Source organism: Helianthus annuus, chromosome 2, assembly GCF_002127325.2.
Source record: "Helianthus annuus cultivar XRQ/B chromosome 2, HanXRQr2.0-SUNRISE, whole genome shotgun sequence".
NCBI classification, from domain to species: domain Eukaryota; kingdom Viridiplantae; phylum Streptophyta; class Magnoliopsida; order Asterales; family Asteraceae; genus Helianthus; species Helianthus annuus.
The window spans coordinates 165389131-165398252 of record NC_035434.2 but is presented as its reverse complement, the minus strand read 5'-3'; the positions used below and the strand labels follow the sequence as shown (position 1 = coordinate 165398252).

The following is a 9122-nucleotide window of genomic DNA, read 5'->3' as shown; positions in this document are numbered from 1 at the left end:
TACCACTGTCTTTAGTCCCAGAGGACGTTAATTATAGCCCGTGGGCACTTCATCCTTAAGGGATGATTATATAAATAAGGGAATTTAGAATAACCCTTTTTAATAATGACTTATGTGATTTTATCGAATCACACTTTGTCAAGCATATTAACTTGCTTTCTGATGTTAACAAGGTTTTGAATCTTTTGAATAGGTTATACCATCTTGGCCATGTCTGAAATGACCTTTAGGCTAGGTTTTACCATCTTGACCATATCTATAATGACAATTAGGCTACGTTTTACCATCTTGGCCATGTCTGTAATGACAATTAGGCTAGGTTTTACCTTTAAGATTCTTTTAATATTAACGCAGAGAAAACCTAAATTGAGATGTTAACAAGGATCTGAATCTAATTGTGGAACTACCATCTTGGCCCTGTCTTAAGGTGACATATGGCTAGGTCTTGTCCTTTTTAGATTTTGCCATTTTATTATAATGGTAGATCTTATAATAGGAACCTAAACATCCCATTAAAATTTGAACAAATACATGGTTGTCCTAAACGGGACTTCTAACTGAAAAATGACTTGCCCATGCTAGGGCTAATCAGAAAATAACAAAGGAAACAAATCAAGGACCAAATAAAACGAATTAGGATTAGTCCTATGTTCTGGTCTAGACTCAAGAATGTGCAATTGTGTAATTGAGATTAAACACAAAAGGCTAGTGTTTAATTCACTCAGTGTTGGCTCTGATACCAACCTGTCACACCCCTATTTTCCACGTGTCACCGGTGGGCCCGGTAGGGAGTATCGTGACGTAATTGATATCATCATAGTTAAACAACACAACATATAAATGCACAGCGGAAGCAAAGAGATAGATTTATTTCAACTGAATAAATTGTAATATTAAGTATTACAAAACAGTCGAAACAGATCCACAGGTGGATCGAATAAAAAGGAAAATTGTTCAACAGACTTTGGCATCTAAAGCTTGCGAGACTTGAGTAATGATGCCTGGAGTAACCAGCCTATTTCGTTTAGTACCTGCACTTAGCCTTTTTGGAAAATACGTCAGTTTACACTGGTAAATACAACTTAGCTGACTCATTTTGAAAAGAGTTTGAAAATTGATTTGAATGCACTTTGGCAAAATATCTTTTATAACTTGGGACAATTATTCAAAATTGTATACAGTTTTACTCATTTGTCGTCCATTAGGGCCGGTTTGTAAGGCCGGACTTAAGTTAACTGACACGCCACAGGTATAATGCCCACAAGGTCGATTCCTTATAGTGGGATACCAGTTTTTACGTAATGCATCTGTCAGGTGTACGCCTACACCCCGTGCTTAGGTCGTGGCCATTTCTTTGAATGATGCCAAGGATATCTGGGACATGGTCATTTAACGCCCAAGGGCCATACACCAAATAATACATATCAAACAGGTTATATAAATACATCAATCACAATACGATTTAAATGACTACATACACCCGACCAAGCGGTACTTTTATAGTACCGTATCCCAAGCCCGTATAGGGAAAATAAGTTAAGGATATTTACCTGAGCAATGTATAAATCAAATACAGCAAGTGCACGTAGCTTTTACTGGGCTCCTAATCTGGAACGAAGGTTTTTAATAACCTATTAGAATCCTAACGGGTCTTTAATTAAGCCTAGACTTAGACCGGTTAATTTTCAAAAGGAAGACACGGTTCAAACGCATGATAAAGTGAAGACCGGATTAGAATGTGGTTTTGACCCGACAAGCTTGTATACTTGTTTAATATGGGTAACTTAAACACATTCTGAATTTTGAGACAAAAACGATATGGTTTGACCCGTTTCGGCTAATATATGTAAACTAGTTACATAGACCGATCCGAACGCGAAACATGCGTAACGGGTAACCATAAGAGTCATGAACATGTTCCACAAGTTAATATGCCTTAAATATGTTGTGACATCAGTAGGATGTCTTCTATTATGCCCAAAATGATTTTAAACTCAAATTACGCCTTGTAAGGGTATTTTGGTCATTTAAAAAGGTTATAAAAGGGTTTAAATATGTTTCTGAGTTTCGGTTCTGATGTAATCAGTAAAAATACTCGATTTACTAAGTTACATCAGTAGGGTATAACTTATATGTGAAATTTATCACTTATAACCAAACTATGCATCTTAAGGGCATTTTGGTAATTTCACATAGGCTTAAAAGGTTAAAACTGGAATTCTGAGTTTAAGACTTTTGCTTACTGCTAAAGTATGAAAATTTACTTAAAACATCAGTAGGTATCAAACCTTATATTTATAAAATGGTTTTAATACATACTATGCGTTAAAAACGCTTAAAAAGGCGATTTGGAGCCATTTCCGGGTTTTCAAAGGAAAGCTGATAATTTTATTACCCCAAAAGGCTCAAAATACTTTATTTATCATATTAGATCAGTAGAAAAAGGTTTGGGGTCAAAAGGATTTGTAAAACTCATTTTATAGCCTAAAAGGGCAAAACCGGCAATTGCCGAATCAAGCTTAGAATTCTAAGTTATGCTCAGCCTAAAAATAAATAAAAATCTTCAAAAATACCAAAATATTATATTACATCAGTGGGTAATAAGTTTGGTATCAAAAATTGGGTTTAGATAGGCTATATGCTAATTATGCGGTTTATTTACTTAAAAGCTTCTTAATTACGCTAATGAGCATAACTCTTAATCTAAACCTCAAACTGATGTCAAATTCTAGGGACAAGTTTATAAATCAGTAGTGAAGGTTTCTATCCTTTCACTTTTTTCACAAATCACATTTTAAGGTGATAAGGGCATAATAGTCAACATTTAAGCATTTAACGGAATCATGCATATGAATTGGATAACTAATGAACCAAGTTGTATAATCACAGAGGGTTATACTTCTAGGTAACTTGGTCCTATTAAAGCTCTAAGGCATTCCTAATTCATGCTCAAACGGGTCAGAACTGAAAGTCAAAGCTTAAGTCAAACTATGCGACTTTCGGTCCCGAACCGAGCTTAAACTGAAAATTGTCGAGTTGAACATGTTTAGACATGTTCTTATATTAATTACCAAGTTATATGAGTATCAAAACAGGTTTCATAGCTTACACATTGATAATTATGTGTTTATTCACAAAATAGCTTCCTGTTGACTTTTTTTGTAACTAAGTTTGACTCGACAATTGACCTAGTTAGAGTGGGAATTAGAGGGTGCCCTTTTAAGGGTTTAATGCCCACATAATTACCAACTCATAGGTACTTTCATAATAAAAATTGACTGGAGCAATTAAGATTAATGACGAAGTCAAATCTTAATTACGACGGTTTGACTTTTAGGAATATAAGCTAATTAGAATGACTAAAAAAGGATTAGAACTCTTACTTAAGGTCCTTGCTATCTTTTCTACACTTCCAAGTCTTCTACTAAAGCCAGGTAGCTCCAGAAACCAAGTTGTGAAGTTGCAAGTGAATGAGCACTTGAACAATGAACTTCATGCCCCTTATATAGGTTTCTTAGATCATCAAGATCATGCCAAGCAAGTCTATAGATGTTATAGGATCATTCCAAGTGTCCCTAGGTCCTTTAAAACCATCAAACAAGCTCCAAGTATTGAGGACCAGGCTTCTAAGTCGGTTAAACCGGCTGGAACAGGCAGCTGCCAACATTTTCTGCTTCTGGGCACCTTAGGCGGCCCGCGTATGGTTCCATAGGGACCTTACGCGCCCCGTGTGGATGTCCTGATCCGGTTACAAAGTTTCAATAATTGCAATTTTGGTCCCTGGTCCTTCCAGACTTGATTTTAAGCTCATTTCTTGCACTTTAAACCCCCAAACTTGACTTTTAAGGACTCCAAGTTATAAACCAACTTTGTTAAGTCCCCGGTTATTCATACGATCACCGAAAAGTCTTAAATTTCAGCGTTGACGCTTTTAACCCCTCGTATACGAATATTGTAATAACTTTCTCATACTTTATCGAAACCTTGTGAAATTTTTATCACACATTCTTGTGAGTATAATTTATCATTACAAAGCTTCGGGTCTGCTAAAAGATCACTCAGAGGTATACTTTAAACATGTTGACACATTTAGCCCCTGTAGTTTGTAATTCCTCACTTTCTTTCACAATTAGCTTCGTATGATCCATGACTTATTCGTTTGAAGGTATAAACATCTTGTAGGGTTACTTTAAAAATATATTTATCCATTGTTGACATTCTGGATCCTTATATTCACATACTTTCCTTGTCTGTCAACTTTAGTCCTTCATACGTAATCTTTCACACGTTCAAAGCTTATGACACGTGTCAATACATTATTGGACATGAATTTTCGAGGTGTTACAATGTATATGACTGTATTTGGCATGATGATGTTGTGTTTCATGTTGTAAAAACCAGGGAATTGTCAGATACTAGATCGCTTTGCCCGATTAGATTATGTGTTAAATTATAGGTCTTTAAGTCATTGTTTCGTTTTCTTGAATTTTATGTAATTTTTTAAAGAAATACAATAACAAACAGTGGTTTGAACATCTGTTTGACTTTTGGTCAATAGTTAATGGAAATCCATGTTAGGTTCAACAATGTTTTGAAGAGGAAAACACTGTGAGAAGACAGTAGATCTGATTAAGTTAAACATCTGTTCAGACTTAAACAGATGTTTGGCCTTTAACAGATGTTTGGCCTTTTATATCTGAGGTTTGGACTTAAACAGATGTTTGAGCTTAAACAAATGTTTGGTCATAAACAGATGTTTCACCTTAAAGAGATGTTTTGCCTTAAACAGATGTTTGTCCTTCTATATTAGATATTTGGACTTAAACAGATGTTTTACCTTAAACAGATGTTTGGCCACAAACAGATGTGTGGCGTTAAATCAAACATCTGTTTAAGGTCAACATCTATTTGACTATTAGTCAACATCTGATTGACTTTTGGTGAACATCTGTTTGAATTTTGCTCAACATCTCATCTAGTATTCAACAGAACTTTGAATAACTCAACATCTGTTTAATTTGGTGTTTCGTTTTCTTGAATTCTATGTAATTTTGTAAAGTAGTACAAAAACAAACATTTTTACAAAATCCCAAATCACCCTATCATTTAAGTAATTTTGTAAAGTAGTTTGCTCTCAACATAATGAAATTGCTGTTGAATAAAGCTATTGATCATTAATTTATATCAATTTTGTAAGTCTGCAGTAATTATTTTTTTACTCTCTGTCAATATATGTTATGCATGGTTTTCTAAGAGACGACCCGTGTTTGCACATGGGTCTTACCGCTAGTACTATATAAGAAAATAAACTTGTTTTGGGACACTTGTCATTCTCTCATTTAATTGATTAAAATTATTAATAACACTAAAAATAATAATATTTCATCTAAATTAATACAAATTCTTATTATTAATAATATTTAATCAAATCTAAAATCTAATCTAATATAAATTTTTATTATCAATAATATTTAATCAAATCTAATAAGAATTCATACGAATTCCAAAGTCGATTAATTAATTTGTTCAACAATCACTATTATCTTTATCATTCAGTACGGTTAACCGATTTATCATAATACAACCTCCACCTATTCAATCATATGATTTTTCAATCTTATATTAACTAAATAAATAAAGATTAATATTTAATCTTATCCTACTTTAAATATAAAAAAATCTGATAGTTTAGATTAATATTCAATCTTATACTGCTTTAAATATAAAAAAATCCGTTAGTTTTTTTTAAATACATTTTTTAATTATTTGGTATATAAAATCATATTTATTCAACCCATGTAATACACAGGGGTTTTTAAAAATATAACTTTTTTTTATTATTTGGTAAACAATGTTACATTTATTCAACCCGTGTAATACAATGGTTTTAAGGATATATATTTTTTTATTATTTGGTATATAATATTACATTTATTCTACCCGTACAATACATATGGTTCTTATAGATATAACTTATTTTATTATTTGATATATAAAATTACATTTCTTCAACCCGTGCAATAAAGGAGGCTTTTAAAAAGATAGTGTTTTATTATTTGGTATATAAAATTCATTTATTCAACCTGTTTTGTAACACTTGTCATTCTCTCATTTAATTGATTAAAATTATTAATAATACTAAAAATAATAATATTTAATCTAAATTAATACAAATTCTTATTATTAATAATATTTAATCAAATCTAAAATATAATCTAATACAAATTTTTATTATCAATAATATTAAATCAAATCTAATAAGAATTCATACGAATTCCAAAGTCGATTAGTTAATTTGTTCAACGATCACTATTATATTTATCATTCAGTACGGTTAACCGATTTATCATAATACAACCTCCCACCTATTCAATCATATGATTTTTCAATCTTATATTAACAAAATAAATAAAGATTTATATTTAATCTTATCCTACTTTAAATATAAAAAAAAATCCGTTAGTTTAGATTAATATTTAATCTTCTCCTACTTTAAATATAAAAAAAAATCCGTTAGTTTTTTTAAATATATTTCTTTATTATTTGGTATATAAAATCATATTTATTCAATCCATGTAATACACAGGGGTTTTTAAAAATATAACTTTTTTTTTTACTATTTGGTAAACAATGTTACATTTATTCAACCCGTGTAATACAATGGTTTTAAAGATATAATTTTTTTATTATTTGGTATATAATATTACACTTATTCAACTCGTACAATACATATGGTTCTTATAGATATAACTTATTTTATTATTTGATATATAAAATTACATTTCTTCAACCCGTGTAATAAAGAAGGCTTTTAAAAGATATTATTTTATTATTTGGTATATATAATTCATTTATTCAACCCGTGTAATACACGGGGTTATAACCTAATCTATACTATATAATAAAAGAAACCACTTTTGGGTCACTTGTCATTCTCTTATTTAATCGATTAAAATTATTAATAATATACTATTAATAATAATATTTAATCTAAATTAATACAAATTCTTATTATTAATATTGACATTTAATATTGTTTTAAATGATATGAATTAGATATGATCGTATCATATGAATATGATATATTATAACGTACTCAAGATCATTATCTATATCTATCTATTGCTATATAATAAAAGAAACCAATGAAATGACACATGTCATTCATTGAAGCCATCCATTATTATAGATAATTAATATCAATTAAAAAATAATTACAAAATTAAATTTAATATAAATTTAAATAATTTGTATAGGATATAATATAATATTTTATAATATTTATAACTTTGTTATAGTTTCCTTCTTACCCCAAAATTTTATCAAATTTTATCTTTACTCTTTCTTAGCCCTTAAGTTCAGGAAATACAATTTTTAGCCACTTAACTTTTTATGAACTTTGTAAATGCCACTTTGACCCCGTCAAGAGTTTTTGCCTTGCCGAAAAATTCGAGTTAGTCGGGTCGCGTATAATACGTTATGATTGTACGATATATATTCGATTTACGTTACGTTTTGATCCAATCGCAATGCAAGTACATGATATATTGATTTCAATCGGATACGTCAAAACGTGCGTTTTCATATGGTTAACACATCACATAACGCTTGGACTAATCCCTTCGATATAAATTAATATAATGTAAATGATTTATTTATTTTATTAAACTAAAGCGAGGTTTTTAAAAATATATTTTTTTTGTTTGGTATATAAAATTCATTAATTTAACCCGTGTGATACACGGGGTTATAACCTAGTACATATGTTATAGAAATCGATTACAAGATAGACATGAATTTATACAAGAGTGTATCTTTCTCGAAAACTTCTAATCTTGAATGAATCATCACAACTAACTCTCTGAATTGCATTACTAACTTATATTCAAACCCTTTTCCCCCACCAAGGAGGGAGCATTGCTACCACATGGTAAGTCTTCCTGCTCTCTTATTCTGATTTTCGGTACTTTTACTTGTTGACCAATTTGACAAGTCTTTCTAGTCTTAGGCCAAACACCACCATTTGACTTCCTTTTAGTTGATGTGGTCTTTCCCTTTGAAACCTCAGCTTTGGCTGTGGTAACCATGGCACATATAGACCACTTCCGTCTCTAGTTTATCTTTTGCTTCTATAACCAAGCTATGTAGGTCTTGAAGAAGCCTTTATGTGCCGTTGAGAAGCTTAACAACAGTCAGCTGCTTCTTCCAATACCTAGAAACAATACATAAAGTGTAAGAAATTAAATCCACATTTAACTCAAATCGAGAAAACCATATTTCACCGCATTTTAAATTTAAATACAGAAAATTCAGGTAGCTTTATGCACATTAAAGAAATGTCTGACGAGCCATTGAGCCGTAAGTATCCCAGACATAACTCCCATCGAGCCGCATCGCTTGGCCAAGATTAACCACTCCGACCTTTCGCCGTTGGAGGGCACACTCAACGTGGCAAGATGACCCACATGAACCTGAAAGAAGATAGTATGTATCGTTATGATCGATATAAGCGTGGACATTAAAATAAAGTCGAATAGAAAATACATCTTACAAGTTTCAGTTACCTGTACCACCTATGAACTGTCAACATGTTAACAACATTTAACACAAATTCTTCTTCAGAAGATCCCTGCATCAGGTATCGGTCAGTATAATTAACAACTCAAAACCATACAAACGAAGTATTAAAGAGCAGATCGATACCACTGGATCCTAACGCTACTTTCGTCCAGCATTGGAACAGAAGCGATGCCCAGTGGATCGATAATTAGGGTTTATGGACAGTGGATAGATGCGGCGCTGTAGTTTATCTGCGTTTGATAAGAATAAAGTGGAGAATTAGGGTTTGATTTATAATGGTGGGTTCATGTCAGATTTTCACTTTAACCCCTCATGTTTACACTCTTTGCTATCTATTAATTGACCCCTTTACCCTTTCATTTTGTATGTTTATTTGTGTAAGACTAAATTATTTAGTTGCGCAAAGTGTCCAGTTTCTTGTTCTAGATTGCATAGCCAAATTTGGAGCTTTTCGATGTTGTTATGATTTTGAGGTACATTTTAGTACGAGAGTAATCTCTCCATGATGTGCTTCGATGTAGCAATAATCTAATCTTAGATGT

The 9122-nt window shown here is 31.6% G+C and overlaps 1 long non-coding RNA gene across 1 annotated transcript; it reads right to left on the bottom strand.

The window, feature by feature from the left end:
* Positions 1-7765: 7765 nt before the first annotated feature.
* On the bottom strand, positions 7766-8811 carry LOC110926901. Its single transcript, XR_002585429.2, has 4 exons — positions 8704-8811; positions 8565-8629; positions 8328-8471; positions 7766-8212 (listed from the first exon to the last, which is right to left on the bottom strand). It is a non-coding gene; the product is annotated as an uncharacterized LOC110926901 (long non-coding RNA).
* Positions 8812-9122: the final 311 nt, after the last annotated feature.